The following is a 20,973-nucleotide window of genomic DNA, read 5'->3' as shown; positions in this document are numbered from 1 at the left end:
CCCAAAACCTTTGCCTAACAGATTGCTAGTGAGTGCCACCTGAGGCACCCTGAGGCCCGCTACAGCACATGCATGTACTCTGACTCACTGGGTAATATGGAGTCTGAGCAAGCTTGCTCCATGAGCAGTATGGGAGATCCTGATTCCCTTCCTTGTCGCACTTCTATACCAGCTCTGGTAACACCCTTCTCCGAAGATTTTCTCCAGGAATATCTGAGCTGTGCTTAGAACCTATTTGCCTTTTAACAGAAATGCAGGGTGTAACCAGTACTGGTCTTGAAAGAGAAGTAGCACGCCACCAGTTGCACACTGCTTCTCTAGTGATTTCATCCAACTTTATTGACCTTTTATTGGTAAGGGCCTAAGTGGACTTCTAGTGTAGCTATTGACACAGGTCTTCTCTGAATAGGTGTCTGCTAGCTGAAACCTGTATTCTGCCATTGTAATTTGGATCATGCATTACAAACGTGAACTGGATTCAGGAAAAAAAATAAAAATAATAATAAAAAAAAATCTAACTAGAAGAAAGAATGATACTTAAAGTCTTACCTATGATCAAATAAATAAATAAATAAATAAATAAAAATCTACAGTACAGTGATAACTTACAGAAGTATTGTAAATAACAAAAAAATCTGATTATATACTAAGTGGTATTTAGTATCTTAAATATTCTCAGATGTTGTTTATTGATAATTATTTTTCATGCATGGTCATGTAGCTCTCTGAACAAATTAAAATGTAGAAAGGTCTGCTGTATCTCAGACTGAAAGTTGAATGTGAAAAGCTTAAATATTTTTCCTAATCATAACTGACTGCTAGCTTAATGTAGTGAACTATCTCATTAATGGCTGAAAATTCATCAGCCTCTCTAGGGTTACTGTGTTTGTCCAAAGGGATGATTTTAATGCAGTCATAGAAAAAGAATGTGCAATGTCTACCTAAATCTTCAGTATTTGTTTTTGAGGCCAGAAAATCTAATTTAGAAAGTGTATTTTACATTATTTTTACTTTTGCAGATTACACATTGTATTCAGTTTACTTACCTGTATTTATGAAACAAAGTTTGTGAGATAATAGGAGAGGAAACAAAAGAAGACCATTCTGAAGGGAAAACTATACTTGTTAAGTATTCACATATGAAAGTTTAGAGAATATAGCACATTCTTTCTTTCTCTCTCTTTTTTTTTTTTTTTTTCAGCTGAACAGCTCATCTTTTATAGATGGACAGAGAAGGGAAATCAGAAGATGCTGGCAACTTGAGAAATGAAGGTAAAGATAGCTTCCCTTGGAAAAGTGGCAGCATGGAGCATGGAAAATTTGCAATTATCAGTTTATCAGTAACTAAAACAATTGAGCTTCCCCTGAATGTTTTCCTTCATTCCTTCTTCAGACCTCCTGAAGCTTATTTTCCTTTCAGTCACAGTGAGAATTTTTAACTTCAGTACCATTGTGTTATGTTTCATAAAGTCTTCTATGCCCTTTATTCCAAACTTTCCACCAAGGTTACTGCATTGGATGTCTTCTTCATCAGTTACTATCAGCTACCTTTTTAAAAAAATTACATTTTTACTGCTTTATTTCTCATTAAAGTGAATATAAGTTTAGGGTTCTGGGTGTCTAGAAAACTCAGTTGCTTATTTCACAGAAAATAGAGGTTGTAAAAAATACTTTGTCCAAAAAATACAAAGGGTAGAGAAAGACAAAAAACAAACCAAAGAATAAATTATAGTTGTGGTTTCATCTGGAAGATAGGTAAGCACCATACAGCCACTTGTTTCCCTATAGCCTTCCCACACCCTGTGGTGGTTTTACCAGTAGGATACTAGTGGTTTTAACAGTAGGATAGGGAGAAAATCAGGAAAACAAAAACAAAAAACAAACAAACAAAAAAAAGTGAAACTTGTGAGTTGGAATAAAGACAGTTTAATAGGACAATAAATGAAGGAAGAATAATTAACTACATCATCATTAGCAAGACCAACAACAACAACAATAATAATAATAATAATAAAATACACAAAACATGTGATTTACAATGCAGTTGCTCACCATCTGTTGACTGATGTCCAGCCAGTACCTGAGCAGCACCCTCCTCTGGCTAAGTTCCCCCAAATTTCTTGCTGAGCATGATGCCACATGGTAATGGATATCCCTTTGGCCAGTTTGGGTCAACTGTCCCCTCCTAGCTTCTTGTGCAACTCCAGCTTTCTTTCTGGCAGGGCAACATGAGAAGCTTGGGTCTGTGTAAGCATTGTTTTGCAGCAGTTACAACATCACTGTGTTATCAACATTATTCTTATCCTCAATATGCAAAAATAAGCATCATATCATCTCCTAGTTAGAAAATTAACTGTATCCCAGCTGAAACCAGGAAAACATCTACCATCTATGTCATGCTCAGGCCCCACACATTCTAATATATCCCAATTAATCTCTACCACCATTCCTGTCTTTACAAACACACACAGACACACACACACACACACACAGATATTATTCCCTTATTCCCTTAGTCTATGGGCCATACCTCTAAAATGTCTGTTAATTTAATCTGCCTTTGGGCTCTATCTGTCATAACAGTCCTACGGTCCTTCAGGGCAGGAGAAATGGTGTGTGGTGCTGGATTGTTGTGTGATGAAGCCAGTCTGGTTCCATCAACATTGTGGATGTCCGGTTCTATAAAAAAAAATAATAATAAAAAAAAAAATCATTAATCTGGGTAATTCATGATGTAGTATGATTGATATGGTATATAACAACCAAATTAGTAATGACATACAATATTATATCATAAATAACATCATACAATTTAAATCTTTGGCTATTCTCACACAATATCCAAATTCACAGAGGTTGGAGCATGACAGAGAATGTGATATACCCACTTAATGCCATGCTCTTTGGCCCAGGTATCTATCAGGTTGTTTTGCAAATGCATCCCACTGTCTGACTCAAATCCTTATTGCCATGTCATCACAGGATTTGCTTTCCAAAACCCAGGATAGTGTTCCAGGTGGTGGTATGGGGCACAGGATATGTTTCCAGCCATCCAATTGTTGCTTTCACCACTGTAAGCACATGGCACTTGTTTTGGTGTGTTTGTGGGAGTGTGACATAACCAATCTTCCAGGCCTCCCCATATTTATATTTCAGCCACAGTCCTCCATACAAAAGAGACTTTAACTGCTTGGATTCTTTAATTGCAGTGCATATTTCACAATCATGGATGACCTGTGCAATAGCATCCATGGTCAAGTCCATCCACTGGTCACAATCACATCTATATGTTGCATCTCTTCCTTGATGGCCTGAGGTGGCATTGGCCCACTGAGCTATAAATAATTCACCATTACGTTGCCAGTCCAGATCCACCTGAGCCACTTCAATCTTAGCATCCTGATCTACCTGATGGCTGTTTTGGTGTTCTTCAGTGGCCTGACTCCTGGGTCAGGCTTGACTCTTGGGTACCTGCATGGCATAATTTTACAACCATATTCTCTACCTGGACAGCAATATCTTGCCACAGTGTGGCAGCACAGATGGGCTTGCCTCTGAACTTTCAGTTCTGCTTCCATTGCTGTACCAACTCCATCCATGATTCAGTATAAAGATGGAACACTGGCAACTTGTACAGCAATTTTTGCATTCTAAGGCCAGCTGGATGGCCTTTACGTTTGAAAATTGGCTCAACTCACCTTCTCCTTCATCAGTTTCTGCAATTTGTTTTGAAGGGCTTCATACAGCAGCCTTCCCTCTCTGATGCTTTTCCACACTTTGACAGGACCCAGCAGTGAACAAGGCATATTGCTTCTCACTTTGGTAGTCTGTTATACAGAGGGACCTCTTCAACTTGTCAATTCCTCCTCTAGCAATATTCCAAATTTTTTACCTTCTGGCCAGTCCATGATAAAGTCCAAGACTCCTGGGCAACTGAGGTTTCCTATCTGAGCCCATTCTGTGATCAGTGTGACCCACTTACTCCACATAGCATCAACTATATCATGTGTAGATAGGACCCTCCCTTTGAACATCCAGCCTAGCATTGTCAATTGGGATGCCAAGAGAATCTGTACCAACAACTCCCAAACCAGCTCAGTCCCCATCATGCGCTGCTGTAATCTCTTTTTTAGTTTTAGTCTCTTTTTTTTTTAGTAAAAAAAAGTCCAACTTTTTTTTAGTTGGAGTACAGTGGGCCTTAGATCATATTTCCCATTCTAAAACCCTAGGTATCAACCTTGACTCTCCACTGGTGCTTTCTAATAGAGTCTTCAGGTTGGATCATTCTCCCCAGCTGCAGTGTAGAGCATATTTACTTCTTGTCCTCCCTAGATTAGCCCAAGGACTACTGCATGAACTATTTCATGTTTGATTTGCTCTAAGGGTTGCCATTGCTCAGGGCCCCATTTGAATTCCCTCCTCTTCTGGGTCACTTGATAGAGAGGGCTTACAGTCAGGCTGTAATTCCAAATACGCATCCTCCAAAAATCCACAATATCTAAGAAAGCTTGTGTTTTCTTTTTGCTAGTTGGTGGAGACATAGAAGTTATTTTGTTGATCACATCCATTGGGATCTGACAATATCCATCTTGCCATTTTACCCCCAAGAACTGGATTTCCTGTGCAGGTCACTCGACCTTATTTTGTTTTATGGCAAAACCAAATTTCAGAATTATTTGGGCAATTTTCTTCCCTTTCTCAAAATTTCTGCTGCTCTATTGCTCCATATGTCATCAATATATTGCAGGTGTTCAGAAGATTCACCCTGTTCTAGTGCAGTCTGAATCAGTCCATGGCAAATGGTAGAGCTGTTTGCAGCCCGGGGGAACTAGACAGCCCTACAAGTGAAAACAAACTGTGGAATTCAGTCTGTTGCCAAAGAGGCTGAGAGAAGTTCATTATCAGTGTAAGTTGCAGCAAACCACTTGGCTGCCTTTAACTCCTTTTCCTACTGAAATTCTAACATGTTCAACATGGCATCAGTGTTGGCATTGCTTCATTCGGGCCACACCAGTCCATTGCTAGTCTCCATTCACCATTAGAATTTTGCACTGGCCATATATCGTGGTTCCACTCGAGTGGGCAGCTGAGCTCCACCACAGCCGCTCTCTCACTCCCCCTCCTCAAAGAGGAATGGGGAGAAAATATGATGAAAAGGGCTCAAAGGTTTAGACAAGGATGAGAAGATCACGCAGTAATTATTGTGATGGGTAAAAGAGACTGCATAGGGAGATAGTAATATTTATTGCTCATTACTAACAAGCTAGAGAAGTGAGAAACAAAGGAAAGAAACCAAAAACACCTTCCTCCCCATCTACCGTCTTCTACCTCCTCCCCCCCGAGTGGCGCAGGGGAACGGGGGAATGGGGGTTATGGCCAGTCTACAGCACTTCTCTGCCGCTCCTTCTCGGTCACTCTCGTCCCCTGTGCTGTCGGGTCCCACCCACGGGATGCAGTCCTTGATGATCTGATCTGTTGTGGGCTTCCCACAGGCAGCAGCTCTTCCAGAACTGCTCCAGATATGGGTCCATACCACGGGGTCCATCCCTCAGGAGCAAACTGCTCCAACCTGCGTCCCCCACGGGCAGCAGCTCCTGCCAGGTCACCTGCTCCTGCATGGGCTCCTCTCTACGGGCCACAGGTCTGGCTCGGAATCTGCTCCAGCAGGGGTCTTCCACAGGCGGCAGCCTCCGTCAGTGCAGAGCCACCTGCGCATAACTTTGCCACATAAACCCACTACACCTTATGAGACTATTAAAGTGTGAGCAAATCTTACTGATCATTCCTTAGCTCTCCAGCTGATGAATAAGATTGTGGACAGAAATCAGGGAGTGTCAGTGCAATATTGTGACATCTGCATCATCCAACTTTTAACCCTTCAGCTCTGGGGAACTGCCCACTGAAAACTGGAGCAGCCATTGTCCTGTAAGAACCTCCTTTTATGGTTGCTACTCCTTGCAAATCACATACCTGTGCCTCTAGAAATGGAGAAATCCTAGATTGGATCTTTTCTTAACAAAATTTTCAATTTCTGATATTGAAGAGCCACTATTAATTCAATTATTGCATAAAAGAACATTCCCATCTACTATGAATTAGAATATAATATTATATATATACATGTATATATATCTGTAATGAAAGAAATAATTGCAACAGATTTAGATTATGCATATTAATAAATAAACATTACCTATATACAGTGTTAGCACAGAAATAGCAACTAATGACACAGAAATAGCTGAATTAATTTTTCAAGTTGTATGTAAAGGACTGATATTTTTTTTCTTTTTTTTAGTTTGAATTTGTTTCAAAAATAAATATGTAGATCAATTGAGAAATTGTATCCTACATATGTAACGCCTTGTACTATTAGAAAAGCCACTAATTATGAATGAGAACTGATATTTTTAAGTCCTAAGACCTTAAGATGGCCTACAGAAAAACTGGAGATGGACTCTTTGTGAGGGAGTGAAGTGATGGCAAAAGAAGTAATGGTATTAAACAAACAAACAAAAAGGTAGATATTGATTAGATATTAGGAAGAAATTCTTTACTATGAGGGTGGTGAAGCAGAGGAACAGGTTGCTCAGAGAAGCTGTGGATATCCCATCCCTGGAAGTTATTAAGAGCAGGTTGGGGCTTTGAGTAGCCTGATCTAGTACGAGGTGTCCCTATGCATGATGGGGAGTTTGGAAATAAATGCTCTTTAAAGTCCTTCTTCCAATCCAAACCATTCTATGATTCTATCATTCTAACAGTCTAACATTCTATCATTCTATCTTTAAGTCCACATATTACCAGTGATAGCCATAGTATTATCTGAATTTCATCTCTCTTAAGGAAAATAGAGCTTAACAACAACTCTTAGAACAGCAACTCTCTTATTTTATTTATGTAACAAGAATAATAAATAATAGGATATGAATCATAGAATAATAGAATATCTGAGTTGTAAGAACCACCAAAAAATAAAAGTAATAATAAAAAAAATCATGTGGCTGAGAGCATTGTCAACGTTGTCAAAATAATTCCTGAACTCTGGCAGGCTTGGTGCCATGACTGCCTGGGGAGCCTGTTCCAGTGCCCTACCACCCTCTTGGTGAAAAAACATTTCATGATATCCAACCTGAACATCCTGTGTTGCAGCCTCAGACCATTCCCACAGGTCCTATCACTAGCCACCAGAGAGAAGAGCTCAGCACCTGCCACTCTGCTCCCCGTTGTGAGGAAGTTGTACACCACAATGAGGCCTCCCCTCAGTCTCCTCTTCTCCAGGCTGAACATTCCAAGTGACCTCAGCCACTCCTCATACATCTTCCCCTCTAGACCATTCATTATCTTTGTTGACCTCCTTTGGACACTATCTAACAGTTTTATATCTCTCTTATACCGTGGTGCCAAAAACTTCACACAGTACTCAAGGTGAGGCTGCACCAGTACAGAGAAGAGTGGGACAATCATTTCCCTCGACCGACTAGCAATGCCATTCTTGATGCACACCAGGATACAGTTGGTCCTCCTGGATATCAAGGCACACTGCTGGCTCATGTTAAGCTTTCTTTCAATCAAAACCCCCAGATCCCTTTCTGAAGCGCTGCTGTCCAGCATCTCATCCCCCAGTCTGCATGTTTAACCAGGGTTGCCCCTTCCCAGGTGCAGAATCTGCCATACACTATTGTTAAACTTCATATTGTTGGTGATTGCCCAGCTCTCTAATTTCTCAAAATCTCTCTGCTAGGCCTCACCAACCTCAACAGAGTCAACAGTTCCACTCACTTTTGAATTATTCATGAACTTGCTCAAAAACCCAAGTCCTTCATCCAAATCATTTATGACAACATTAAAGAGGACTGGTTCTAAAATGGAGCCCTGGGTAACCCTAATAGTGACAGGTCACCAGCCTGAGGTAATCCCACTTACAAGAACCCTTAGGGCTCAACCCATCAGCCAGTTGTTCACCCTTCTTATGCTTTTATCTAACTGTATTCTTTCCAGAAGGATACTGTGAGATACAGTATCAAAAGCTTTACTGAAATCCAGAAAGATTACATCATCTGTTTTCCTGTGGTCAACTAGCTGGGTGATCTTTTCATAGAAGGAAATTAAGTTTGGTAGACATGACCTTCCCCTAGTAAACCGATATTGTTTCTGATCAATGACTGAGCTGTCCTTCATGTGTTTTTCAATAATTCCAAGAATCATAGAATAATAGAATGGCTTGGGCTTAAATGGACCTTAAAGGTCATCTAGTTCCCTTGCCCCTGCCATGGGCAGCGATGCCACCCACTAGATCAGGTTGCCCAGGGCATCATCTAACCTGGTCTTGAACACCTCCAGGGATGGGACATTCACAATATGTCTGGGCAACTTCTTCCAGTGCCTCATCACCCTCTGAGTGAACAGTGTCCTTCTAACCTCTAATCTAAATCTCCGCTCTTTTAGTTTAAAAACATTCCTCCTTGTTCTGTCATTATCTGATTGAGCGAATAGTTGTTCATCTTTTTTATAAGCCCCCTGTAAGTATTGAAAAGCTGTAATGAGGTCTTCTCTTCTTCAGGCTGAACAGCTCCAGCTCTCTCAGCCTTTCTTTATAGGAGAAGTGTTCCAGTCCTGGATGATCAGGTGCTCTGATCATCTTCTTCATAATAATATATTATAATTATAAATGTAAAATATGGAGAATAATCTTCATAATTTTACCAGGCACTGAAGTGAAACTGACAGGTTTGTAATTGCCAGGATGTTCTTTCTTGCCCTTCTTGAGATTTGGGACCACATTTGCTGGCTTCCATTCAACTGGGACTTTTCCAGATTTCCAATACCAATTGAAAATAATTGAGATAGGTCTTGTGATGACATCAGCCAACTGTCTGAATACTCCAGTAAGAATCCCATCAGGCCCTATGGACTTGTATTCATTCAAGGAGAGCTGCAAATCCTGCACAAGTCCAGAGTTAACTGGGAATTTACCATTCCTGCAGTCACAGTCCTCCAACTCAGGGCACCTGGTGTCCTGGAACCCATCACTGGTTTTAAAGACAGAGGTAAAAAATTCCTTAAACATCTCTGCTTTGTCTATGTCCCTGTTTGTGAGGTGACCATCCTTATCAGGTATCAGACCAATGTTTGCTCTGTTCCTCCTTTTCCCATTAATATACTTTAAAAAGCTTTTTTTTATTGTCCCCTACACTGTTGGCCAACTTTAATTGAGCTTTGGCCATCCAGATTCTCTCTCTACAAAGACAAACAGCATCCCTGTAGTCTTCATGTGTTGCCTGACCTTGCTTCCAACTGCAATACACTTTCTTTTTCCATACAAGCTCTTGAAGAAGAACACTACTCAGCCAAGCTGGCCTTCTGCCCCTCCTGCTTGACTTCTGACTCTGAAATTGCCTGTTCCTGTGCTCTGAGGAGGTGGTGCTTAAAAACCAACCAGTGCTGATGGACTCCAATGTCTTTAAAAGCAGTTTCCCAGGGGACCTTACTATCTAGTTCCCTAAGCAGTCTGAAGTCTAGCCTCCCCAAATCTAGGGTTGAAGTTTTGGTGGTAGTTTTCCTCCTATCACCAACGATTTTAAATTTGAGTACTTCATAGTTGCTATGGCTAAGGCAGCCACTTATTACCACTTTACCCACTGGACCCTCCCTGCTTACAAGCAATAGGTCCAGAAAGGCACCTTTCCCAGTTGTCTCTCTTAGTACCTATACCAAGAAATTATCATCAAGGTGCTTCAGGAATCTCTTGGTCTCTCTTGTGTCAGCTGAGTGATATTCCCAGCTGACATCCAACAGGTTGAAGTCCCTCATAAGGTCAAGGGCAACTGATCTAGAAGTATCTCTCAGTTCTTTACAGAATAGTTCATCAGTGTTGTCATGATGGCTGTGAAGTCTATAGTAGACTCCCAAAACAACACCCTTTATTTGCTTGTTCCTTGATCCTTACCCAGAGGCTCTCAACCGTGTTCTCACCAACTGCAAGCTCCATACAGTCCAGGGCCTCCATTACTTTGAGTGCCACACCCCATACACCTCATGTGCCCTTCCTGTCCCTACTGAAGAACCTGTAACTGTCCATCACAACACACGAGTTGCAGGCCTTTTCCCACCATGTTTCTCTTATGCCAATGATGTTGTAGCTCTGTGGCTGATCCAATGCTTCTAGCTCCTCTTGCTTGTTTTGCAGGCTGCACCTATGCATAGAACTGTTTCAGATGTGTTTCATTGAAACCAGCCCCTAGTGGGGCAGACTGAAGGGTATCGTTAGCATGCAGTCCCTCAATCACTGGCATACAGTCCCATAGCTTATCACTGGTGAGCCTGTTTTTGCCCCTTTTCCCCTTCAAATCTAGTTTAAAGCTCTATCAATCAGTCCTGCTAACTCCTGGGTAAAAATCCTTTTCCTCCTCTGAGAAAGGTGCTCTCCATAAGGAGACAGTAAGCCAAAAACCTGAGAGGTTACATAAAACCTTATATAAGGTTTCCCATTATCAAGAAACCCCAAACTAAGTTGTTGGCACCATCCTTGAAGCCACATATTGGTCTGCTGTGTCTGCCTGTTCCTTTCAATATTGATCACCACTACTAGAATGATAAAGGAAACACTACCTGTGAACCTGATCCTTCAGCCAATTACCCCAAAGCCTTTTGATAGCTCTTGGACTTCTCTTTGCTATCTCATCACTGCCAACGTGAAAACCCAATAAAGGGTGATAACCAGTGGGACATACCAGGCAAGTGCCTTTCCTAGCTCTATCTCTTATCCAAGCCCCAGGGAGACAACAGACTTCCCTATGGGTTGGGTCTGGATGGCAAATCAGGCCCTCCATTCCCTTCAGAAGGGAGTCCCTTAGGACAATAACCCTTCTTTTTTTTTTTTTTTTTTTTCTTGGTGGGCGTTGTTGTGATGCAGGGCTTAGGTTGACTTGCCCTGGACAACTCCCCTAATGTTGATGGATCTTTGTCCACATTGTCATTTGCTTGTTGATCAAGTTCCAGAGCCTCATACCTGTTGTGTAGGGACAGATGGGAGGGTGAGATATGCAGCAGGATGGTTTGCCTGCTGTGCCGAACCAGAATCTGCTTCTATTCTCTCCTCCCTCTTAGGTTCCCTCCCTCTACCTGTTGGTGAGGGAGTAGGGGAACCTATATTTCTCATCTGTCTCTGGGATGTCCTTCTCTGACTCTCAGATGCTCCTCAGCCTGCCTACCTCCTCCTAAAGCTCTACCCCCAGACGAAGCAGTTCTTCAACCTGGGCACACCTCCCACAGTTATGCTCTCTACTGTCATGCTGCACTGGTGTAAGAGCAGGGCACACCTTGCAGCCTGACACCTGGGTGGCAGCATGTTCCCCCTGGAGCTCCATCTGGCAGGCTGCATCAGCTGTGGTGGGTTCTGAACTTTGTCGCACTCCAGGCCACATGCACTTCCCAGGGTCTGCCTTGTTACAAGAAAGGGGGTATGCTTCTGGTTCTGCCCAAACATCATCAGCTGCCCTCAAGAGGGCTGACAGGTCCTGGTGGCTCCTTCGGCTCCTGGGAGGGGCCTTGGTATAGGGAAACCCCTGCATGCCATGATCCCCTGCTCTGCTGCAGAATGCACATGCCCCAGAGAAGATCTCCTTGGCAATGAGGCAAAATGAAAGAAAACTTAAACCATATGAGAATAGTATGCTTTTTTAGAACACTGTTGAATACTAAGTGCTCCATAATAAACACTTTTTTGTTCACAACAAGCTATGCAAATACATAAGCAATAGCCCTTGTCACTTTTATATCACTTTGGTGGCAACACATTACTGATATTGTTCTCTCTGTTTTTTTTTTTTGTTTGTTTGTTTTTGTTTTTTTTATTAAAAAAAGAAAAATAATTACAAGATTACTTTTCTTGGTGTCAGTTTTTGGGCCCTCTAGTATTAATGTTCTGCCATTTATACAAACTATTCTACTAACAACAGAGCTTCACAAAAGCACAATGAAAGACTAGATAAAAGAGCAAGAGAGTGAGTAGAGGGACTTAGGTTTTTCTTTATTTTTTCATCTGAAAAGAATACAATTCCTGTCCATCAGCCTGACAGCTCAGCCTTGATTAGGGCACAATCTCTGTGAGAAAGCTCTGAGGCTTGAAACCTTCAGTTGCAGTTGTCACAAGCTGAAGTATGAGAAATGATTATTAATGCCTGAAAGTCACTGCATCTAACTAACCTAATAGGTCATTCATTTTATGAACTGTGTCATTTAGTTTCAACAGATGTCTCTTTTTCCATACAAGCATACAAGTACTTTTTCCATACAAGTACTGTATGCATTATATAAGTGGACAAATATGAATGTTGATTCATATCTTTTAAAAAGAATAAGATTATGTAGTCTGTTGCAAAAGATTTAGATCACTTGAGTGTCTAACCTGGAAGTGGATCGGAAATGTCAGTCAATCAGGCTGTGATAGATGAGGTGTCGGATAAGGGAGATTCTAAGGAGATATTACATGTCAAACACAAAAGAACTGCAATCTATTGATCCAGAAAGAAAAACAAAATTTATTTCTCAATTTGCCTTTAGTTCTCAGTCAAATGTGAAACTGTGATGATGTAGTGTTTTTTACCTTGCTGGGCAGCTGATCCCATCAGCGAGTCATCTTCAGCCACATCCTGGATAGCAGGGCCTCAATACATGCAACAGTTGTTTGGGAGGACAGCTGTTTTCATAATGAGAGCCCTCTCTCTCCTTTCCCTTTCACACTTTTTATTGCTGAGTGTGACATCATATGCTATGGAATATCCCTTTGATCAGTTTAGGTCAGCTGCTCTGGTGATGTCCCCTCCTGTTGGCTCAGTGGGGGGCATGGGGAAGGGGGTGGGGGAAAGGTGTGATATAGAATCCTGATGTGGTGCCAGTATTGTTCAGCAGCAGACACAACACTGGTGAGATACCAATACTGTTCCAGCTATGAGTGTAGAGCACAGCACTGCATGGGCTACTGCAAGGAAAGTTAACTCCATCCCAGCCAGACCTAGCACAATCTCCACCCGCTATATATTTGTGCCACACTCAGGTCCCACATACTTGAGTATACTTTAGTATGTAGGTATTCTCATCACCACTGTTCCTTGTTCATTAAAAGATTTATAGATGTGTACTTATTTTCAATCTATAGGCCTCTCCCAAAAAGTTCACTAGAACTGTTGATGATTTAAGCTTCATCTGCCAAAGTGTTCACTCAGAGCAAGCGGAGTTGGTTTTCTTGATGCCAACACCAGTTTAGCTCAAGTCATCCCTGTACTTGCCCAGCTCCTTGCAAAGTTGACCTTTCATTGGTTCTGCAGTGTCTTCTTACAACGCAGAACTTAAATTACCGATTACTTTTCTCCCAAGGTTAAATCTTCTTGAGGCACGCACCTGATACCCCTATCCTTTTGCATGACCCACCAGGTGTACCCTCATCCTTGGGCAAAGACCAAGAATGCCTTTTCCCAAAGCTGGAGCAACCCATATCACTTTCCCCATCCACTTCCTTACATACACTATGGGGACTTTAGCTCCTCCCACAGTGTGTAGGGGTTTTGTTTCAGCAGGACCAAGATGGCTGCTAGACCCTCTGGTGTTAACTAGCCGAGTGGCTTCTGGTAGATTTATATCCCAGTGTTTCCCTATCCCAGCATCCAACGCTCATAATGTAGTCTTTAACAGTCCATTGTGCCTCTCAACCTTTCCAGAGGCTTGTGGGTGATTGGGGGTGTGATACACCCACTCCATGCCATGCCTCTTGGCCCAGGAAGTGACAGGATTGTTTCCAAAGTGATTCCCATTGTCAGACTCAATTCTCTCTGGTGTACCATGATCCCACAGCACCTGCCTTTCCAGGCCCAAGATAGTGTTTCAGGCAGTAGCATGGTTTCCTGGTTATATTTCCAGACACCCAATAGCTGTGTCTACCATGGTGAGTATGTACCATTTGCCTTGGTGGGTTTGTGGGAGTGGTCCTACATAGTCAATCTACCAGGCCTCACTGTATGGAAATCCAAGGCACCGTCCCCATTGCAGGGAGACTACCCTCACAGTTCGCTTGATCACAGCACAGGTTTTACACTCATGGGTGACCTATGTAATGTCCTCAGAGGTCATGTCTACCCCTTGATCACAAGTCCATCTGTATGTTGTATCCCTCCCCAGATGTCCTGATATTTCACGGGCCCATCAAGCTACAAATAGGTCACCCTTGCATCCCCAGTCCAGGTCCACCTGATCCACTTCGATTTTCAAATCACAATCCACCTCTTTGTTATTCTGATGTTCTTCAGTGGCATGACTCTTGGGCATGTGGACATTTACATAAGGTACCTTTACATTCAGGTTTTCTACGTGGGCATCAATATATTGCCACAGGGTAGCAGCCCAGATAGGTTTACCTCTGTGCTGCCAGTTGCTCTGTTTCCACTGCTGCAGCCACCCCCACAGAGCATTGCCACCATCCATGAATGAGTCAGTGTAGAGATACAGCACTGACCATTTTTCTCTTTTGGCTGTTTTTAAGGCCAGTCAGATGCCTTTAGCTTCTGCATATTGATTTGACTCATCTTCCCCTTCCATGGCCTTTGCTACTCATTGTGTGGGACTCAACAGCTTTCCACTTCCATGGCTCCCTACCACATGACAGGACAGCTTTCTGTCTTCTTGCAACTCATTATATGGTGGTGCCTCTTTGGCACGAGCTACTTCTTCTCTTGGTACTCTGAAATCTCTGCCTTCCATCCAGTCCATGATCTTTTCCAGGTTTCCTGAACAGTTGGGTATCTCTATTCAAGCCTGCTGCGTAATTAATGCAACCCACTCACTCCACATAGTGTTGGTTGCTTGGCGTGTAGCGTAAGGGATTTTCACTTTGAACATAGAATGTAAGACAGGTAGCTGTGGGGCCAAGAGGAGCTGTGCTTCTGTACCAACAAATCCTGAGGCAGATTGAACCCCCTCATATGCTGTTAGTATCTCCTTTTCAGTTGAGGTGTAGTTGGTTTCTAGTCCTAGAAAGACCCACCAGCTCCAAAACCCCAGAAATCGACCTGGGGATTTCTGTTAGAGACTACAGGTGAGGCCATGCTCCCCAGCTGCAGTGTAAAGTATGTTTTGCACAGAAAGTTTTGTTAGAGAAAGTTTTTGTGCATGCACTGAATGGCAAACAGTAAAGTAATTCTGAATTACACTGTAAAACATAGATTCTGATTTTGAAAGCAAGAACAGGAACAACAATAATATTGAAGAGATTAAAGCAAAGAGTTTGCTGGGATCAAACACAGCCAGAAAGCAATACATATCTGAGCATGAGAAGAGAACAGGGTTGGGGACTTCCCAGGTTGACAGAGTATGGTACTAATGAAAAAAAATATATTTCTCTCAACTGACTCAATTTTAAATCCTCTTATGGTCAATGGAGATAAAATACTGATTTTGGAGCTACTTATATTCCGTGTCACTGGTCTCAATCAAGCATTGCTGTATGCTTGTAATGTGAAGTGTGTACTACCCAAAGAGATAAAGATTAAAAAATGAAGGGATAAAGCGTTTTCAGTTTCTGCGGGGGAGGTCCCAGTTGACTGGTGGCTAGCAAACGTGACGCCCATCTACAAGAAGGGCCAGAGGGCAGACCCGGGAAACTACAGGCCTGTCAGTTTGACCTCAGTACCAGGGAAGCTCATGGAGCAGATCCTCTTGAGAGTCATCATGCGGCACTTGCAGGGCAAGCAGGCAATCAGGCCCACTCAGCATGGGTTTATGGAAGGCAGATCCTGCTTGACGAACCTGATCTCCTTCTATGACAAAGTGACGCGCTGGGTGGATGAGGGAAAGGCTGTGGATGTGGGCTACCTTGACTTCAGCAAGGCTTTTGACACCGTCTCCCACAGCATTCTCCTCAAGAAACTGGCTGCTCTTGGCTTGGACTGGCGCACGCTTTGTTGGATTAGAAACTGGCAGGATAGCCGAGCCCAAAGAGTCATGGTAAATGGAGTCAAGTCCAGTTGGAGGCCAGTCACTAGTGGCATTCCCCAGGGCTCGGTGCTGGGGCCGGTCCTCTTGAATAACTTTATCGATGATCTGGACAAGGGCATTGAGTGCACCCTCAGTAAGTTTGCAGATGACACCAAGCTAGGTGCGTGTGTCGATCTGCTCGAGGGTAGGAAAGCTCTGCAGGAGGATCTGGATAGGCTGCACCGATGGGCTGAGGTCAACTGCATGAAGTTTAACAAGACCAAGTGTCAGGTCCTGCACCTGGGGCGCAATAACCCCAAGCAGAGCTACAGGCTGGGAGAGGAGTGGTTGGAGAGCTGCCAGGCAGAGAAGGACCTGGGAGTGATGGTGGACAGTCGGCTGAATATGAGCCAGCAGTGTGCTCAGGTGGCCAAGAAGGCCAACAGCATCCTGGCTTGTATCAGAAGCAGTGTGGCCAGCAGGGCTAGAGAGGTGATCGTCGCCCTGTACTCGGCTCTGGTGAGGCCGCACCTCGAGTACTGTGTTCAGTTTTGGGCCCCTCGCTACAAGAAGGACATCGAGGTGCTTGAGCGGGTCCAGAGAAGGGCAACGAAGCTGGTGAGGGGCCTGGAGAACAAGTCCTACAAGGAGCGGCTGAGGGAGCTGGGCGTGTTCAGCCTGGAGAAAAGGAGGCTCAGGGGCGACCTTATTGCTCTTTATGAGTACATTAAAGGAGGCTGTAGCAAGGTGGGGGTTGGTCTATTCTCCCACGTGCCAGGTGACAGGACGAGGGAGAATGGGTTTAAGTTGCACCAGGGGAGTTTTAGGCTGGATGTTAGGAAGAACTTCTTTACCAAAAGGGTAGTTAGACATTGGAACAGGCTGCCCAGGGAAGTGGTGGAGTCACCATCCCTGGAAGTCTTTAAAAGACGTTTAGATGTAGAGCTTAGGGATATGGTTTAGTGGGAACTGTTAGCGTTAGGTCAGAGGTTGGACTCGATGATCTTGAGGTCTCTTCCAACCTAGAAATTCTGTGATTCTGTGATATTAATTCTTAAGATAAAAATAACCCTCTCTGTTGAGATAGAATCTGTATCAATATTATATTATGGTTCAGTAGTTTGTAGATGTGGTTTTGCTGTTTTTTCTTTAAAAATATTTAGCCTTAGTTGGTCTTAGTTTGGTATAAAATTCTAGGAACATGTAAATAAATTAACATAAATAATAAACAAATAAATTAAAACAATGTTAAAATACTGTTAAATAATTGTTAAATAAAATAAATGTTAAAAAATAAATTAAAACAATATTATGTAATGAATGTACTGCTGTTTTACTGCTCCATTTTTAATCATAAGCCACTGCATGAACTTTATTATATGATTTTTTATTGTATGATGTTATATGATTTTTTTTTTCTTCAGTTCAACCTTTCTGGGTTGTTGTTGGTCTTTAATATCAGTTTAATCTTCACTGCAGGAAGCATGCTGATACCATAAATACTCCCAAGTGTACATTAGATTAAAAATAAATAAATAAATAAATAAATAAATAAATAAATAAATAAATAAATAAATAAATAAATAAATGAGAAAGAGAGATTTAGATTCTTACCAAGAAGAGATTATACAGGTTATTCAGGTAGATATTTAACAGAAAATAAGAGCTTATTCTTAAATTTATAAGAATGAAAGTTTACTCTCCAGTTCATCTAGCTGGTTGTTTTTGTTTTTGTTTCCCTCCAAATAACTGAAATCCCACCATCATTTCTTCTGTTCACAGTGATTAAGAAAATCATATTACAATGTTTCATTGTATCTAAATTACAAAAGAGAATTCTTTTTGTTTGTAAGCACCTCAAAGCCATAAGTTCTAGCTGAGTTCCAGACACATGATTGCTTGAAAGTTTAGATAAATTTGAAGTGTTAGCTTTGTTGTCACAAACAAACAACAACAAAATCTCCAAAAAGATGCAGTTTCACGTAGTTGTGAAATATTGCCATACACTTCTATCCCAGCTTCTCAGATTCTTATTTCAAGTGAACGTTATGCAGCTAGTACCTTTTCTCAGAGCCACGTGAAATTTACATGAACATGGGCTTACAAAGTACAAACTTGACAAATTGTTTCCATGTACAAGAAAGAGCTCCATATAAAAATGTCAAAAATAAAAAGCAGTGGAAACTTTAATTAGGGGTTTCTGACAACTTACTCCTTAGGTTTAAAGTCTCCTCTCCTCTCCTCTCCTCTCCTCTCCTCTCCTCTCCTCTCCTCTCCTCTCCTCTCCTCTCCTCTCCTCTCCTCTCCTCTCCTCTCCTCTCCTCTCCTCTCCTCTCCTCTCCTCTCCTCTCCTCTCCTCTCCTCTCCTCTCCTCTCCTCTCCTCTCCTCTCCTCTCCTCTCCTCTCCTCTCCTCTCCTCTCCTCTCCTCTCCTCTCCTCTCCTCTCCTCTCCTCTCCTCTCCTCTCCTCTCCTCTCCTCTCCTCTCCTCTCCTCTCCTCTCCTCTCATTTCTACTTGGTGGTTAGATACATTTGAAGTCAGTATCTCCTGAATAATCCTGCCCTTCAATACTGGCTTCTGTCCATTTTGCCCGCCCAAAACTGAAGTTCCTCACTGTGATGTGAGGTTGTTCTTCCAGGAAGGAAGGGGAAAGAAAGGGGAAGAACTGAAAGGGGAAGAATATTTTCCATCTCCTTCATATTAAGTGAGATAAAGCAGGTCAAACTATTTTGAAAGCCGGTTACAGCTGACAGGAACAAATCTGTGTGGTGGCTTTAGATTTTTAGATTTTGCACAAATTTTACAGGGAAAAAAATAAATAAATAAATAAATAAAATTAAGGAAGACAAAACTACTTTACCCTTTCTTCCATAGTTTCTCATAATTGATCATTTCCAGAGGAAAATAATGTAATGAAATATTTATTTCTTATAAGAGAAATCCTTCTCCTCATCAAAGGCTTTCATATTGATTCATTTTAAGGTTAAGAGAACATGGGCATAATTATTTATTTTTTTTTATATTTTCTTCAGCTTCTTCATATGAATACTGTTTCTCACTGCTCCAGAGTAGCATCAGTCTTAACATCTGCAAAACATTTGGCTTTGTCACACAGAAAAACAAACAAACAAACAAATAAATAAATAATATGTATACATCATATTCTAGTAAATTATGCAGAACTTAGTGAAGAAAAACAATGCTACATCTGCTTTGATTCAAATAAATTCCAACTTAAGGGTGTTAAATCTATAGTGTCCCACCAATGTTGCCTATGAATTGTCTGGAAACACATTTTTTATTCTCTGGTTCTCTCTATCCTGACTCACCACTCTTCATACAGCAAATATGAAGATCTACCTTTCTGTCTTCCTCTTCTAAACACATGAATAGAATCTGATCAGTTCATACTATATACAACTTGAAGAGTCAAATGGTGAAATACCAACAGGTAAAATGCATTGAATTATGTCTTATCATCAAAAGAATTTTATGAGATATTAAAAACAACCTCAAACATTTTGTACAGGATATAGATATTTTAATTTTTAATGAAGGGAAAAACCTACATCCTGTGCTTCTTGCAGCCTCTGAAATGTTTCTGGCATCACTGGAAAGATTTGCAGTAGTTGTAGTAGACTTCGGTCCTGGCTCACACATCACAAAGCTTATTTGTGGTGCTAAACAGGCAGTGCATAGCAGTCTGTATGTAAACACCATCACATATCCATAGCTATAATAATCACATAGTTTCTGTTTTCAATGCTTGGGACACACACATTCTCAAAAAGAAAATACCCTTTTTTCTTTTATATTTCTTCTTTTACTCAAAAAGAGAATACCAGAACAGGGGGGATATAACTGCCTGCCTCTGGACATCCTTTTAACACTCAACCATGGCTAAGAATCTTTCTTGAACATTTTCTTTCCTACTATCAGTTTAACATCAGTGTAAATAATAAAGAAATAATAAAGTGAATTTTACTTATTACTTGGCCAAACTCTAAATTCTATATCTTTCCATTGTCAACATTTCATGAAATTCTTCCAAAGTAGCAAATGAGACTCACTCAATTCATTGTATTTTGTTTAATGAAAAGCTCATCTCTGCTTTTACCTTTTTACTAGATGTGAAAAATATGATGAAGTAGATGAGTTTTCATGAATTAGATGTAATCTTCTTACTTTTGCAGCCCAAAAGGATGACAATAACCACCTCATACAGCAACATTTTTTTCTCTTGTTTCTTAGTGTATTCACCAAGAAATGGTAGAAGGAAAAGGCCTGTTAAAGTGATGAGCTGAACAGTCAGTCTAGTGGTGAAAACTTTGCCCAGAGTTACCAAACAATTCTCATTTTCCCAAAACAAAAAACAATCTTCTAAAACATTTTTAAAACAGTCTAAGGACCTTTTTTCTTAAATTATTATTATAAGTAAAAAACTAATGATAATAATAACTGGCAGACAAACTCAGTTTTTAAACAGAGCCTTCACAGATGTGCTTTTTGTATTTTCTGCTCCTACTTCATCTGTCTCTATGCTATAAAAATAAATAAATAAATAAATAAATGCTGTAAATGTGCTAGCCCACTTATATGTAAAATCTTAATGTCTGCTCATTATTTCATTAATTTTCACCACCACAACCCAGCCCCAAGTTTCACCATGGAAATTGATGGGAGACTTACATTAGCTTAAGAAGGATCATTGAAAATATGTGTTCCTTTGAAATAACCTGACATACTCGAGAAGTAGACAGACAATGAGAGATGTACATCTAAGAAGCCAGTAAAGACATGATTGGGAATTAGACAGGTCTTGCTTCTCTGTCAGTTCCCTACAGAGCATAATGTTCCATCCCTGTGCAGATTGAAAATATAAATCTTTTCTATGTTTTGCTCATCTGTTTTTTTCCCCACCTGTTACACTTATGTTCATTTCCAAAAATGTTACCAATGTCTTAGTTTTGCTGTAAATTTTGCCAGCAGACTCAATCTTGTAAATATAAT

The 20,973-nt window shown here is 41.3% G+C and overlaps 1 long non-coding RNA gene across 1 annotated transcript in view; it reads left to right on the top strand.

Moving 5' to 3' along the window:
• LOC110352787 (uncharacterized) overlaps nt 1-20,973 on the top strand; it is a 42,234-nt gene that overhangs the window by 2,849 nt on the left and 18,412 nt on the right. The window contains exon 2 of the long non-coding RNA XR_002402357.4: nt 1,202-1,272. This is a non-coding gene — a long non-coding RNA (uncharacterized lncRNA). The remainder of the gene's footprint in view (nt 1-1,201; nt 1,273-20,973) is intronic.

This window comes from Anas platyrhynchos, chromosome Z (assembly GCF_047663525.1).
Source record: "Anas platyrhynchos isolate ZD024472 breed Pekin duck chromosome Z, IASCAAS_PekinDuck_T2T, whole genome shotgun sequence".
NCBI classification, from domain to species: Eukaryota; Metazoa; Chordata; class Aves; order Anseriformes; family Anatidae; genus Anas; species Anas platyrhynchos.
The sequence above is the reverse complement of the archived record's forward strand: the minus strand, read 5'-3'. Positions and strand labels throughout refer to the sequence as shown.